The sequence below is a fragment of the Sitodiplosis mosellana genome, unplaced genomic scaffold (genome assembly GCF_009176505.1).
Source record: "Sitodiplosis mosellana isolate CC-2019 unplaced genomic scaffold, AAFC_SMos_1.0 Smas_scaffold_1, whole genome shotgun sequence".
Taxonomy (NCBI): Eukaryota; Metazoa; Arthropoda; class Insecta; order Diptera; family Cecidomyiidae; genus Sitodiplosis; species Sitodiplosis mosellana.
This window is the reverse complement of record NW_022595244.1, coordinates 3,319,704-3,336,360: the sequence shown is the minus strand read 5'-3', so window position 1 is coordinate 3,336,360 and position 16,657 is coordinate 3,319,704. Positions and strand designations below refer to the sequence as shown.

General features: G+C 37.6%; 1 protein-coding gene across 2 annotated transcripts in view; it reads right to left on the bottom strand.

Moving 5' to 3' along the window:
* LOC129569321 (uncharacterized) overlaps window positions 1–7,278 on the bottom strand; it is a 57,878-nt gene extending 50,600 nt beyond the window's left edge. For both annotated transcript variants that reach the window (XM_055448057.1, XM_055448067.1), the window contains exon 1: window positions 6,498–7,278. The gene's annotated coding sequence lies outside the window, so the exon portion shown is untranslated. The remainder of the gene's footprint in view (window positions 1–6,497) is intronic.
* Window positions 7,279–16,657: the final 9,379 nt, after the last annotated feature.

Genomic DNA, 16,657 nt, shown 5'->3' with positions numbered 1-16,657 from the left:
GATTTATTCCATCTCAATCACATTTCTTTTGCGTCGAGATCAAAAATGGCTTCGTTTTCTCTGTAGAAAAGCTACTTTTCTCAAAGGGACGACACGTTTTGACGAAGTCTACGGCGAACTCATGAACTATCGAAAAGTCAATACAAAATGACACGAGAGTTCGTGGCGCTGCGAGCGCTCAAATGATGTTTGCACTGAAGTGTCGTCAGCTTGACTTTTCTTAATTTTTATGGCGCATTAAAGTGATTTGGCTTATTGCAAACCGATGCAATGAATTTTTGCATTGTGATTTGCCATTTTCGTTGCTCCAAAGCTGAAAAGAAAAAATCATGTCATGCACCATAATTCAAATTGATGATCGAATCAAAGCCAATGAGTAAAAAAGAAATGTGTTCCCATTTGAATGCATAGTCTTATCAATTCACGACAATGGGCGAGAGAGAGAGAGAAAAAAAAACCGGGTAAATTCTCGATTATGCAGATCAATGAACGAAATAATAGAAAATGCCCGGGGCAATGGAACAAGTAAGAGTGCATAGATGCATTCACGCGAACGACAACGTCTTTCAAGCGCTGAGCGGCTGAGCCCTTTCGCGATTATAGTTTGGAATTTAGTTTTTCTTCGATTGCTAACCAGGTACTTCTTTTGTTCGAAAATAGTTTGACTGTCAGCGTTTGGCCGACAGCATAGACCAAGCATTGCTTTCCATATTCTAATAGATTTGGATGAAGAAGAAGAAAAAAAATGCTACGAATTAATCGCTGTTGATCGTTCGCGTGTGCAAATGTCGAAAGTCATATTTTCTTGGCCCGAAAAAGGTCCCGACTACAGAAATCAATTGACGACGACGGCGATGGTGGCGGCGGCGAGTTTTGTGTGTCTAGCATGTATGTGCACCACACAGCAAACCATTCATCTAGTCGAATGAATCAAATACCCCGCAGCGATTTAATATCCATTAAAACTGAAAACCGCCTTCTGGAACAGTAGTGCAATTGGGATTTTCTATGGTTTAAAAGCGAAAGAAAAAAAAAGTCGATATTCGAAAAGCCGAATGAAAGAGAAATAGAGAGAGAAAGAAAGAGAGACGTTGCACACACATCTCAAGCCAAATTGAAGTTAATCGAATGGTTATACACACAGCAGCAAATTGACCCGACCAAATCCATGGCTCTCTTGTGATACGTTCTTTCCGCTGAAGAAACTCTTTCAACATATTAGAATCAAATAATGTAAACAAAAATATCGTCTTATTTCTAATGCTTGTTTTCGGAGCACTCAACTTCATTCGTGATGTATAATGGCTTATTTTATTTTGCTCTTTTCAGTGAAAAAAAAACGAAGTAAAAAGATTGTTCGTCAATAAACAAAATCTCAAACCATTTGAAAACAATACCGAAAATGATGAGAAACTTTAACGAGAGAAAAAAATCACCAGCACAATAAATGCGCAGCAAATGACAACAATACGAAAGAAACTGGCCAGCAAAAGCAGCATTTCAACACGAACAAATGAAGAAACAAAAAACCATACACACAAACGAGCAAAATGAAGAAGAAAAAGCCGGAGAAATATATGCTGAGAGCAAATAACAGCGAGAGATGAAAGGTAATGATATTCTCAATATTTGTGTTTGCTTGTTTTCCAAATAAATACCACTTTTGGATGTTTCACTGTTTGAACAGCATTTTTTTTTTTTTTGGCTCGTTGTTGTCTCTGTGATTTTTTTTCTCTTTTCTTTCTTTCTCGCTTGTCTCGCCGTTTGCCGTTATCTCGATGGAAATACCCATTTCGTCCAATTGATATGCATATAAAGGCACGCATTTGTTTCGATGAACCATAAATCGTAGATAGCCATAAATAGTGATGGACCCGTTATGAGCAACATATCACACATAAGTCAAACCCATCTCGATTGATTGTCGCTCTTAAAATCTCGAAATATTTAAAAATAGAATTTTCAAACGGAATGAATAATCTTTCGGATATTCCCTATTTCGATTTAATTGACTGGATTCAGAACAATCCGGAGGAAACAGAAAAAAGTCATTATTTTTCTGTGGGGATACAACGAGATGAGTTTAATCAAAATCAATTACTGAACTGATGCACAGGAAATTCTGTATATGGATTTTTGTTGTTGCTGCTGTAGATTCGTTAATTCAGCTCATTATTCCAGTGGTGGTGTCCAAACTCATGGTTGATGATCGATGATTGATTTCACAATTGTCGAGAGAGAACAATATAGCAACGAATTGAAAGAAAAATTGTTTTCAAATCGGCGCTACGTTTACACCTGTTGCTTCTTTGTGGTGCGCTGCTATTTGTGTTCCATTCTTTCGATGAGAACGCACTCACCATTTGATTGGCTGCGTTACGAATGATATTCACTCGCTCTTTTTTTCTTCTTTTCTATATTGTCGATGTTGTACTCCGTTTTTATTTGTATTTATGTGCATAAATTGGAAATTGATCAGCATAAAAAAGCGGACAGCGATAAGAACAGCCAGTGAGGGGGAAAAAATCGTTTCGATCGATCTTTCAAAGGTATTTTGTCATTGCACCAACTGCAATTTCCGATAAAAATCTCCACTCAACCGATGAACAGAAGTAAAAAAACAGGAGAAAAAAAAGATTTAAAAATCAGATATTCAGCATCTCAACACATCCGAATCATTTGATAGTTAAGGCACGCAATTCGTATCATTACATATGCTTATCCACCATCTTTTGATAGCGCATCAACAAATGTGTGACAAAAAAGGAAGAAGAAAACTATAAATAAAATTGTTTAACATCAAAACATGAATTTAATTAATTGTGCATTTGTTCGAATGGATTGGAGAATGGTGCGGATGTGTTGGGTTTGTGAGTGAGGTGTATGTGAGCTGCGTGTTGTACACTTGTGACTGCATGATGGGCTCGACGATGGTGAGCGATGATGATGATGATGAAGACGACGAAGACGATTTGTACTATTTGAGTGTTGACTTGCACCCAAACGCATTATTCGTTCCATTCACATAGAGCGCACTCGCGCGTGCAATCGATGTATCTGTTGTTTTCTTTTCCGTTCGTTCGTTCGTTCGTTCGTTCGTTCGTTTGTTCTACATACATATGGACAATCTCATTAATTTTGTATAGAATTATTCAAAATTCTAGTCGCTACTGCTAATAAACACAGACAGCCACTGCATACGCGAAGAGTGTTTTTCTTCGTGCCTTCGTCCATTCTGACATCTAAATTACTCATAAAAAACACGAGGCAAAATACATTGAGAAAACAAAAGGAAGACACGCATAATTTAAATGCACTCTTTGTCAATGGAATTAATTTTTTTTCTTCTTTTTCGCTTGCTGTTGTAGTTGTTATGTTTTTTTTTCGGTATATCAGAACAATGCGATGTGGCTAGTTCTTTGGAATTGTTCGAATGGTGTGAGAGCGATCGCTTCTCTATGTGCTAGCGGCACACAGAAATCTTAGCGAGTTGTCCAGTTGGACAATCCATGACTGTTATAGTTATTTTACGATTGACGTTTATTTCCGAACTGAAAAATATCGATTGCAAATCTCAAATTAATTATAGTATGCGTATAATGGATGCAGACTGCAGCCTTTGTACCGGCACCAATCACTTGTGTGTCTATTTTGCTTGATTTCTATGTCAGAGTACCAATACTTTGGGCCTGTGTTCATGGGTACGCAAATGACTTGGTTGCGTTCAGCAGAACAGTGGGTCGTCTTCATCGTCGACAACATCAAGTCGTTGATGTTATTGTCTTATTCAAATTGCACTAATTGCGGCTGTTCTTTCGTGCCCTGATTTATATTTAATTTCCCCCCTCTTTCGAACAATTGTTCTTGGCCTTGTTCACTCTTCACTTGCTGTGCGCTTTGCTTTTTCATTGCAAATCCGATACGATGGGATTTCGCTCGATGTGAAGAGAGTCCCGTGTATGCAGGTCGTAGCAGGAACATGTTCAGTTTCGTTTTTTTTTTCTCGCTGTTATCCATTGAATTTACATTAGAACGGACACAATACAATACAAGTGCTCGCATTTAACCCAGTTTAATTCGATCACTTGTTTGTTTCGAGTAGAAAATTATTATGATTTTTGCTTTGTTTCGCATGAGTTAAAGATCAGCTGGGATGACATGCTCACAGATCGCGAATATATAATTTAGCAACAAATTAAATGACTTTTACAATGCACGTGTACAGAGTTCATTCATTCATTCCAATTTCAGCTGGATATTTTCTCGTGTTATTCATTCATTCAATGAATAAACAATGGTCTGATGGCGAATACGTAGCAAATAAATTCAACATCTGAAGATGAAACTGGCGAGTCACCGAGTCACACAAATAACGTGCACGAATCGTGTGTATGTATATCAGATTCTGTTTCATTACGATCTGCAACGACACTAAAATTGTTGCTTTTTCTCTGCTTTTGCTGCCTTTGCTGTAGCACGCTTGACTTTCTTGGTCTTGTGTCCCGATTTGCAAGTGCGTGCGCAAGTTTCATTTTGCTTTGTTATTTGATTTGATTATAAAAGTGGTTTCCGTTGCCAAAACCGAATGTGTGCCAAGAATTTCATTTTCTTTCTTTTATTTCGTGTTTTGTGTGTGAATTTGCTTCCATGCTAACATGTGGCCAAAATGGCCCGGTTTTCGCGTACTCACTTCATGACCGGTTCGTTGAGTATGTGATAAATTATCGCAATGATAATTGTGACAATGCCACTTGTTATGAATAGACTAACGCTAGACTGGCACTTTTATTTCAGACAAACTTTCGGATGGCTCAAACATCATCGTAGAAAGTGTTTTTCATTGTTTTTCGCTTCGCTTGTGAAATACTATTTTCACTGATTTTGATAAATGAATGTTTTGCTCTGGCGCGATTTAAATTCTTTTCGCAGCGATAGAATGCTTGCGCTTTCAAGCATCTCCAGCACCGCTGCGATATTTGAAAGTTGCAAAAGAAAGAAGAAGACAAAAGAATACCAACACATTCGATTTGAAATGCATGACGGAAGTGTTCAAGTGTAAGTATGAAAATCTGCTACGAAGGCAGATTAAATGGCGACAGGATGGGTTTATTGTCCGGTTTTGTCAGTTGATTGGCGTTTTCTGTAATGCCATCGAATAGAATTTAATTGGAATTTCAGCCACTCGACTTAGAATCCAAACGGTCGCGCCTTCATTCCATTTGCCTTTGCTCTTTCTCTTCTGTCGACCTTCCATCCAATTCTTGGTGAGAGAAATTATTACGGCATTCACTTAATTGGATTGATATTTGATCACGGGTCGAGTAAATAATAACGAGCAATAGAACCGTTCTTTTTTTTCTCTCTTTTGATTGAACGATTTTGTTTGATAACAAAATTACGATGGCTATGTGCTTCTCGGACAAACTCAATTACGTGTAATTTTCTTCCATTTCATTTCAATCAGAACAAAACAAAACAAAAGCCGCCAATAAACAAAATAAAATGCACACAAACATTTAATGGCATGTCTATTTTCAGTTTGAAGCGAATAAATAAACGGACGTTTGTCTGTTTATTTGGTCATAAATGCTGTCTAGCCGCCAGCCATTGACCGACCGCGCGAGCATCCATTACACCATTTTCCCGTATGTGTACTCTTCAAACCCGAAAAAATCAACACAATACACGAAATAAAAAGTGAGCACTTGTCAAACAACTTAATTGAAAATGGTCTGTATGTGTGTTGATGGTCATTCGATGGTGGCTATTCGATGCCTAATGCCGTTCGCATCGCATTGAAAAATTAATTCTGATTTGGGCAGGAAAAACGGTTTCTGAGATGACGGTAAAACTTTTTCTGAAATGAGATGAAAACCATATGCAGTGCGGGTATGAAGATGGATTTAGTCACGATTTTCGATAGAAACGATCGAATGTAAAACGGGCTTGAAGTTTCACATTCTGCTTCATTTGATTGATATGTGTATACAGAGAGGTGAACCGTTTTTACCACCGTTTCACCGTCATCGTCATTAATCGGTTGAACAATGATCGAAGGTGTTTTGAACTTCTCACAGAAATGAAAAACAAAATATCTCAACATCTGTAGCCAACACTGATGGAATGAAGAACATTCTTTTACACGTTCTGGCCAATTTCATATATTGAATCGTGTGCGGGATGGAATAGCGATCGTGACGCCAATGGATTTGGTTCATCAATTACTGCAAAGTGAAATGTTTGTTATTTCAGTTTTAATTAACGTAGAAACACTACCGTGAAACCGAATTAATTAAGGTATTCCCGCAGAATGTGTAAAATTTTAATGGCTCGACTTGCGACGACGCTGGAACTAAGTGATGGAGAAGCATATGGCACGAGAGTATGGATTTTGTGCGATCAATCAAGTGGAACAAGATGTAAATGTTGAAATTCGATGGTTCAAATCGCTGAAAATTGATTGAATGATTTTCAATGAAATGCTGGGATTAACTCACCTGTTACTAAACACACATAAATCAACCAATTTTCTCTCGCTCGATTTCAGCTCAACGAAAAAAAAATGTCTCGTTCAATGCAATTACACTTCAGCACACCAACCAGATATTGTTTATCGTTTCTTTTTATATTCCACAATCACACGATTTAACGTTCTTTTCTCCAAATAGCAATAATAATCGGAAAAATCAGCGGCAATAAATCGTAATTCAACTATTGGGTCGTCAGCGGAATATTTTCGCACGCGATATCCAGGCGATAGTCACGATTTTTGCAGTGAAATGGTGAAACAATTTTCACGACTCTAATGAAACAAACAGAAAAAAAACTATTTGTTCTTTTCCCTTCTCAATGATTCGGTGTGTGTATGTTTGTTATTTTGTGATTAAAAAATCGGTTTTGCTTCGGTGCATTCAGCTTTCGAAAACAAAAACAAAACAGATAAAAAAATGCAATCACCAATTTTCTTTTTTCTTTCTCGATTGCAGCACTTTTGCACTTGAATGTTTGCACAATAAAAACAAAATTGTCAAAGTTTTTTGAAAGTTAATGGAAAAATCCGTGGCACATCCAAAACCAGAAGTAATGTTTGTATGTCTTTCGATTTGAATTTTCACTGTTTTCACTGCACAAACCGAAATAAACCAAAATCCGACAATTCACCGAAAAACTTGATGACAAAATGAGATTTTCACTCCAGTACTTCTTCACTTGGAAGCGTAAATTGTAGGTAAAACAACTGATTGAAGCTGATGTCGAGTGTACAAGAGTGATGTTGAACCATCGGTTGCATCATGGACAATGACTTTGAAATGACGAATGGTTGGTGCTTTTATGCCCTCTTTACACACTTCACACAGAAAACGCGCTCAAGACACAACCATGAGCCAAGAAGAGTAGTATGAACGGCAGAAAAAAAAATCATTATCATGATCATTGCCATTCACGTAGCATATTTACTACTCGATGCCTCAACAAAAAAAGAACACATACATACACATTCAGCGCTCGAGCGAACCATCTACGATGATCAAGCCAACTATGATCGCGCTCAAGAACCGTTTGTGTATGCGCGCTAAGAATATAGAATAGAAACTGAATAGAGCAACGAGCTGTGTGTGTGTGTGTTTGTGAGTTGGTGCGAGTGAGTAAGAGATGCGGTGAATGTTAAGTGGAAAAAAAGAGGTGAGCGACTCATATTGTTCAATGGGGAAATGTATGAAGAACAGAGTAGTAAAATTCATCATCAACACTTATACAATGACACACACATAGGCCGTCGATCGTGCCGCGTCGCACCAAATTTGTATGCAAGGCAAAACGAACGGAGAATGTAGAATGAAAGAAGAAAACGGTGAAAGAATCAAGTTGTCTCTTACGCGCGCGCACACAGCAATAGGATTGGTCTGGCGGTAGCGTTGCTTAGCATTGAATTTGTTGAAGGAGAAATAAATACAACAACAAAACTATACATCTATGAATTTTTAAGCGAGTATGTGATTTGCGCTTGCGATTCCATCCACATTTGTGTGTTTGTTTGTGTGCTAAGTTGAGCTGTGAGGCTTTGGTAGCGCACAAAAGCATTTTCAGCTTTTTCAATACAATTCCATTGCTCTCAGCCAGTGCAGATGGTATGCGGTACGCTATGCAAAGGGTATTGTGGTAGAGAATGGAATAGAATAGTCAAATTGGTAACGGAGCCACGCGCATGCATATCCATACAACAAAACTTGAAATCTCATCGCACGTCTTTCATTCTCCACTTTCTTTTCAGTCATTCTTCGGCTATTGATGGAACGGTTAGACTGTTTTTGTTGTGCCATATTTATTTAGCTTTTTTTTTGCTCCCGATAGTTATTTATATCATTCTCCCGACTTGGGGTCTCCGGCGTCGATTCATCGGTATTTTTTTTTCTTTCGACATTCCATCCTCTCTTCATGAATTTGAATAAAAGATGCTTAAGACGTAGATGCCTATTATGACGCAGCGCTCATCACAAATGCCAATTCTGCATGTGGAAATGTTTTGAATCTCATTTGCTTCTTTTTTTCTCACCCATGATCGTATAATCACGTTAGCATTTCTCTTAGTCTTGAACTTGATTGTGCCTATTTTGAGAGATTGTTATCACAAACCTTGTTCTAACAATCCACACGTCTCATCGCAACAATGTTGCCTTAATGATGGCTTTCGGTTGTGTTTATCCAGAGATTCCAGGCAATCCGTTTTTCGAACATAATAATTCCGTTATCGACACACTGGCGAGCGCGACCACACGAGCCACGCTTCTACATTTTCAATTTTTATTATTGCGTAATGCAGACGATTCTCTTTTAACTTTGCGCATCAGCAAAATTCTGATGAGGTCACGTCAAATTGATAATAGCACAAGATAAAGGGGGGCATTTGTATCGAACGCAGTATCAGAATTCCAACGAATGGCTTGAATCTAGGTTTGAATAGCGTTCGCTTCAGGGCAAACCAATCCAAATCAAATCATGATTAGATTTAGTTGTATTGTGCACAGCACAGAGCATAGAGAAAAAAAATGGAGAAATTGTCATTAACCTTTTCACCTGATAGCGGCGCTCAGATAATCGTCGAAACCGGTTAAATGTAGTTAACTTACATTTGTTTGATTAATTGATTGTACCGATTTAACGGTCATCAACATGGCGATGGCAATATTTGCATGGATTTTGTTGGTGTTTTTTTTATTCGTTTGCGAACGTGTGCGATTCCTGTCAACAGATTTGTGCAAACGGTATTGAATGAAAGTCGAATTTAAACTATCTAACTGTGCCGTTGTATCATCGATCTTTCATCGCAAATCCACACACACACACACATGCACACCACACGAAGTTCACGACATCCAAAATGGCAATTACAATTTGAAACGCATATTTTGAAATTGCCTACTTGTTCTTTTTTCAAGCTCTTCGGGTTGGATCTCGCGGAACATCGCGATAGCATATCTATTTCTCGTTTCGTATCCATACATCACAAATAGCCATATTTACAACATTCTTCGTCTTCGTTGTTGTTGTTGTTGTCGATGAAAACAGACAAAAAAATCACAATGGAAATAGTTAGCCGAATGAAAAACAAAACTCATGCTCAAATGGTACATATTAGTAGAAGATAAAAATCAAAGAACACAATTGCTCCCATAAACTTTTTAATGGTGAATTAAAGTGTGGCTGTGTTTTTTTTCCTTTAAGAGCTCTACTCTCTCTCTCTCTCTCTCTCGCTTCGTTCGCTTTGTTCTGCTCTTGGATCATCTTCTGTGCGATGTGGTCTGGATGGTGTTCATATGCGGCTGGTTCAACAGCAGCCCATTCGTTCGTCGCCCACTTAATGGTTCGCTGCGACTTGTAAATATCGGTATGGATATTATTATTTGATTCATTGTTTCAATGAAAACGTGAAATACGATGAGGAGCAGCAGCAGCAACAACTTTGGCCATCTTCCTCAGCTGCTGCCGCCGTTGCCGCTTCGAAGGCTGTGGAAATGGGTCACCGATTGTACTAAAAATGATATACATCTGTAGATAAAGAAAAAAACAACCAAACAAAGTCAAACCTTTGTACATATAGCGAGAGAAGATTGTAATTTATGCTGTTCTTCTCTCTATTTTACGGCTGCAATTACGATTATTGTATACTACTGTACCTATCTTGCCCGACGACTGGCAAACTAACCGTTTTCGTCTATATTACTAAACTGTTCACATAATTCGATTTTTATCTCTCTATATTTTTATTGTTGTTGTTATTGTTGTTGTATCGTTCGTGTGTGCTTTTTGGTCCCGTGCTTGAATATCATTGCAAATAAATGTGTGCGTTCTTTGTTTTTTTTTCCTTTTTTTCCACTCTAGGAATACACGGCTGTGTACAATTCGGTGTTTTCCGCTTTGTTCTCCATATCACATGATGATAGCACGTTTGCGCCGCGTATCTCCTCATATTTGGTACATATTTATGGAATATTATGGACGTAAAATCGCCGCAAACGGTATCGCTAGAATAATTTCACTGGATGCTTTTCTCTCCATTTTCTACTCAGGCACACGATGTAAGAAAAAAGTCACATTATTTTTTGTTTCCATAATAAAAATAATAATAATAACAGTTTGCAAAAGAATTGTGGTATAAAAGCGCAACAGAGAATTTTTTTTTTCGGTCTTTTAGTCTCTGTCGAATACGCGAGCACATTGAATAATAGCCAAATCGCTGGAAAATATATATATATAGAGCGATTTGTTTTGTGCGCTCCATGATTTTACACGGAATTTGCATGGGCAACGATGTTAAAGAAGCAAAAAAACCGAAGAGAAGAAATTGCGAAGCATCGACGCCTAGTGCCAAAATTGAACAAAAGAGACAACCACAGGCAATGCCAACACACAACAAATTGATCCCATTTTTGAGCGCGCAATCGAACGACCGAAACCACACAAAATTGGAAGAGAAAAATCCATGTTGTTGAGATCGGACGGCGGCGGCGTCGTCGTCCATTTGTATGTGCTGAGTTGCCGTGCCGTGCCATTCCGACTATTTATTTGGTTTCGATAAATTGCTTCAAATAATACTTCGATGGCTGCTGTGTATGGGCCTCGATAAAATAATGAAACTTGAGACCATACCGGCCTAGCACTGGGATTGGTGTGAGCGCGCGAGCGAGCGCAAATAATCCGAAAATGGAGCCAATTTAAAGAAAACGATCAGAAAACAACAGTGGTAAACTGTTTTCACGGTAATGCTCTCATAATAATCATTTTGCGCAATTGAACTCTAAACTGTGATTAAAGCGACCTAATCGAGGCTTAACGGCCGAAGCGACCTAATCGAGTGTGTGTGTATGGTGAAATGCATTACGAGCCAATATCGATGGTCATAATTTCGATTAGAACGAAAACATCGAGCAACGACTCAACGGTGATTTTCGATTTCTGCTGTTGATGGAAGTGTTTGTTTCGTTGTGATTCGGCCGTTGATGCCACGTAGCAATTTTTAATTGCATCCAATCACGAATATGAGAGAGAGAGAGTGAGAGATTGCCGAGGCCAAACACACAAAAGGCCCATATTTTTTTATGGACACAATATTTTTCAGATTAATTGAAGAAAAAATGCTTCTTATTCTCTCTCTCTCGGTACGAATGTTCTTGTTTTATTTATTACAAGCATTTTTCGTCCGTATTTCTGTACATCGATGCCGCGATTTTCTGCCATCTTCGTTCGCAATCGCAGTGCACGAACATCGACCATTACTTGGATAGGAAACAATTTCAAACCGAAATGAAGAAGAAGAAAATAGTCAAAAAGTAACGATTGAATGTATACTTGTTTATTTTATCGAGCGAGAGAAGAACATTGAGTCGAAACAATGGCGACGACTTGTCGACACATATATGTTTTGGGCTGCGCGAGCCGTATCGATACCATGAGATAAGCACGAAAAAGTTGCTTTTTGGTCAAAATAACATCTTTAAAAAGAACTTTACATGCTTGTAATGTCGCTTTTTAGCATGAACTAGTGAAAATCGTCGTTTTTCTCTCTCTGTCGTCTTCTTTCTATTCATGCGCACTACGCGATTTGTTTAGATCGAAACACACATTCTATCGCTGCTATGTATCGATTTAGATCAGAACGAAAATAGATTAACGAAGAGAAAAAGAAAAATTGCCAAAGAAACGAAATGTGATAAAACACAATACACATTCTTGCGATGTTCATTTGAAAGTAGGCACACGCAAAACGAACCAAATAACCGCACGTTTATTCAAAAACGAAAAACGTACGGGAAAAGATCGATGCTTTGCATCTTGATGTTCTAGTGTGTGCCCGCAATTTTTAATTACGCAAACAACCATTTGTTTGTTATGAAAATTGTTTTGCCTTTTTTCTACTTCAGCTGCTGCTGTTGCTATCTTCCTCTCTGTTCGAAAAGTGGAATATTAAGTGTGCGTACCATTTTTTTTACAAGTTCACATTGCAAATTACAACTAACTGGCTTGCGCATGGGCTAAAAATATGAGCGCATTAGATGTGTGTGCATATGCAACGGAGACATAAATCTCAGCAAAGCGCAAATGCAATGCGAGAGTGTGACGCAAAGAAAATAGCTGATTGTATAATCGGAACGCAATGATAAAATGAAGTAGAAGAGAAAAAAAAGGCATAAAATTACAATGTTTACACACGGGCTTATTTATTAGCGAAGAAGTTATAATACGGTAAAATCTAATTATTCCAACTTGATGTCTTTATGAAGAAAGAAAGAGCATTTTTCAATCGGCAAGATGAACACACGTCTAAACTACACGTAACTAACGCAAATACTAGCATACTTATTCAGCCCACTCGTTGATCTAAATGCAAGAGCAAAAATATTCATTCGAATGATAGCAGCCATAGAACCAGATGAGAAACGGGCCATGCCATGAGTTGGCGCGTTGCATTCAAAATGCAGATTTAATATTTGGTTTCGTTCGTAGTTTTTCGTTGTCTTCGCTCAAATGCATCTTATCGTGTTCGTTGCGCCAACAACGATATATGAATTTAAATCAATTTGCGGAGCGGTAAGTGAGCTCACCGTTCCACCGTTGATACAGCGGCTAGATGAAAATTTTCGGAGAGTACGAAGGTCAAACACCGAACATAAACGTGGCATAGATTTCCATCACAAATTTTCTTTTCCGTTTCAGTATATTCGGTTCGCCTCGTTCACACATTTTAATAAATAATAATTTCATGGATGCAGTTACGTTTATCATCATCATATCCCCAATTTCAACCGGGTTTTTTCTGTAGCAAGAGGAGAAGAAAAAAAACAATAAACCAATGTCAATTTTTGTTCTGCCATCATTTTCCGTATATTGAAAGAGCAGCAGATGATAAACGACGAACCGTTCCCACATAATTTGCACTGATTTGTGAAAGTCACCACCTCGTCGTGGACCCGATTCTCTCTCGCTCGCTCTCATCTCACTCAATAATTCAACACACTCATTCGAGTACTCAATATGTCTATTTCCATAAATAAAAGACGAAAAAAAACGCACATCACATTGCAAACTGACGAAAGACGAATCGAAAACAAAGAAGAATTTCAACTTTTTTCGCGTTCTACAACTTTAGAATACGAACAAGACTAACACAAAAAAAATTGTTTTATATCAATTTGATTTTTTTTGTGTGTGCTGTTATTTTGTGCCTACAACATTATTCTATATTCCGATTCGATCAAGTTACCATATTTTGCCCTCAATCGACGTCCAACAATACCATTTAAAATTCACTTCTTTTGCGATCGACGTGCATGTGTAAAAATGTACAAATCGAATATGGGGCGCTAAGAACTGAATTAATTTGATTTTCTGAAATTTCGCATTTAGTTTTTTCGTTCTTCGCACAACGTGAAATACGGAAAAAGCGGGAGAAAAAGAGAAAGAGAGATGGAGAGCGAGAGAGAGTGACGGAAAGAGAGAATCGTTTCTGATCGCATTTCGTTCTAAATTGAAAGAACGCTATGGTTTCAACGTCAATTACAGTAATTCTTGCTGTAGTTAATAAATTGTTTGTTCAATCAAATATACTCTTTTAAGGTTTTGCGAATGAAAAAAAGAAGAAATATGGTTTGTCAAACAGAAAAAGTAACAACCAGAGAGAGTCACAAGCTCATGTTGTATCCATTCGATGTTGTTTGTGATTTTTTTCTCTCTCGTGCGACTAATGTGATTGTGCTGACAACTGAATCAGAGGAATGGTGGAGTGAGCACAAGTGCGGATCGCTGTGGTGTGTAAGGTAATATGTCAATGCCATATTTGGTTGTAGAAATTTGAATTGAAATTGCCATCGTGTGCGCATTCAATCCTTTTCCATTGTGATATTGATTTTTATCGCGATTTTTTTTTCTCTCTCTCTCTCTCTCCCTTCATTTTTTGCGAATTCAATTGAAACGGATGTGGAAAAAGTGTAAATAAAATAATTGACATACACTTTTGATATGTATGGTTTTTTATTGAAATGCACGGGCCATGACAAAAAAAAAACGGTGAAAAATGCGCAAATTTCGCTGCAAGGATGCAATGCGATACAAGTGATGCAATTTAAATTGCCATTTATGATTTATTGCTTCTTAATTGGTGCAATTTTCGTTGGCCCAACGCATCACATACTACATATATTTGCCGGCATGTTTTTTATATGGCTCATACCGCTTTTTTCGTTTAACAACTTCTGATCGGTATGACAATTGTGATTAATGTCCACGTAGTCTCCATTTAATTGATAATAAAATAAATATTTGATGTCCGCCCCGAGGAAAACATACAACCATTCATTGTGTGAAATTGCAAAAGTTGACTCGTCCATTCTTGCTGTACAGTTCAAATTGTTAAAGTTTATCGTGTCTTCTGATTTGTTTTTGTTTCTTTTTACTGTAACCAACATTTTACCATTCATTTGCTTACATTTTCATTTTATTGTCAGACAGATGCAGATGCTATGGGTACGTTTTTTTTTTCATGTAACGTTACGTTACCTTAATTAAAAGGCTGTATAAAAATTTTATGAATCTGTAAATCGGCGAGTTCTTCGCTTGTTATTCTTTCGTTCATCGTAACTAACGTTATATTTTGATGATTTTCCCATTGCGGCTTGTGCATCAAATCAAACAATTTTCTAATTGTTTCGTCTGAAATGCAGCTAGTGCGCAGAGCACGCAAACCCAGCAAGAAAATGAAATCCCGGATGATCCAACGGAAAATGAAAGAAAAACATAAAGCTCGCAACCCATCTCTTTGCCGCGCGTTCACAGAACTTAAACATATATTCAAATAGAATAACCATAATATTTCAAAGTTAGCTATCAACGAAAATAGAGAAGAGAAAAAAACGAACACATCGCCAGTGCCTATTTATGCGTGCACAGTTACTAACACAGAACACACACACTCTTGCACTTAACAACAGATAAAATGTTATTTTTTCTTCTCTTTGTGAATTCTCAAATGATCTTTTTACAACGAAAATAAACAATAATAACGTTATAAAAAGTCGTAAATAAGATGCTAAGAAGATGAAGAGAGATGCTGCATTTGAGTTTTTTTCTTCTTCGAGAATAGAATTAGAGATGAGCTAGAGGTTGTTTGCGATTTCTTCAGTTCATATCGTCGGTCGGATGTGCAACGTGTGCGCATTATGTGTATGTGTGATGTATTGATGCATTAGCGCAAAATACAATGGAATCAGTACCATCAACTAAGGCATAAATTATGATGTGCGCAAGTCTAACCGTGGTGCGTGTGCATCTCATGATCGATGCATATGAGGAAGTGAATGACTGGTAAATTAATTGTTGTTTATCTTTTATCTGTAGCTAACAATAATTCAGCGCGCACATGTTATGCCTATTTGTACAAAACGCAAAGTCAAAGGTAACCGAGTCGCACATCAAGAAGACAAGCATCATGCATAATAAAGGTAAATAGTCACTCGCTCGCACTCTCTCACGAACACACATAGAAGAACGGCAATTATTTGATATCGAAACTCTATAATTAGAGATTGAATACGGTGCTTTTCCATGTCCAATCCTAGATCTAGAGGGAATTCGTTTCGCAGAATACAACCAAAGAAAAAAGAACAAAAAAAACCTCAACGTAGCAATGAACAAGATGAAAACACATAGATATTTATGGTTATAAAATTGGATTTAGTGGATGCAAGCGCTGCATTTTTATTATTCATCTTGCATCAATCAAAAAGATGAATTTTAATGGCGTAAATTCGCGTACGATGACTCCTTCAGCTCCTCACTCGGCAACCACGGCGACAAACATCAAAATTCTTCAGAAGCCATTGCATTTGCTACGTGACCATTCGACTGGAATGTGATTCTTCATGTAATTGAAACCAAAGAGCACAAATCAAATGATCTGATATCGTATGTTCAATTTTGGTCCAAAACACAAAAACTCGTCACACCGATTTGCTGCATATCACATTCTGCTCACTCTGAGAATTCCGTGATGAATTTTCGCATTCGTGTTTTCTTCTCTCTCTCTCTCTCTCTCTCTTTTTTAAATGTTGAAATTGAATATATATATTTTCCAACTGAAATCGAATTCATTGTCACTGTGACGTGC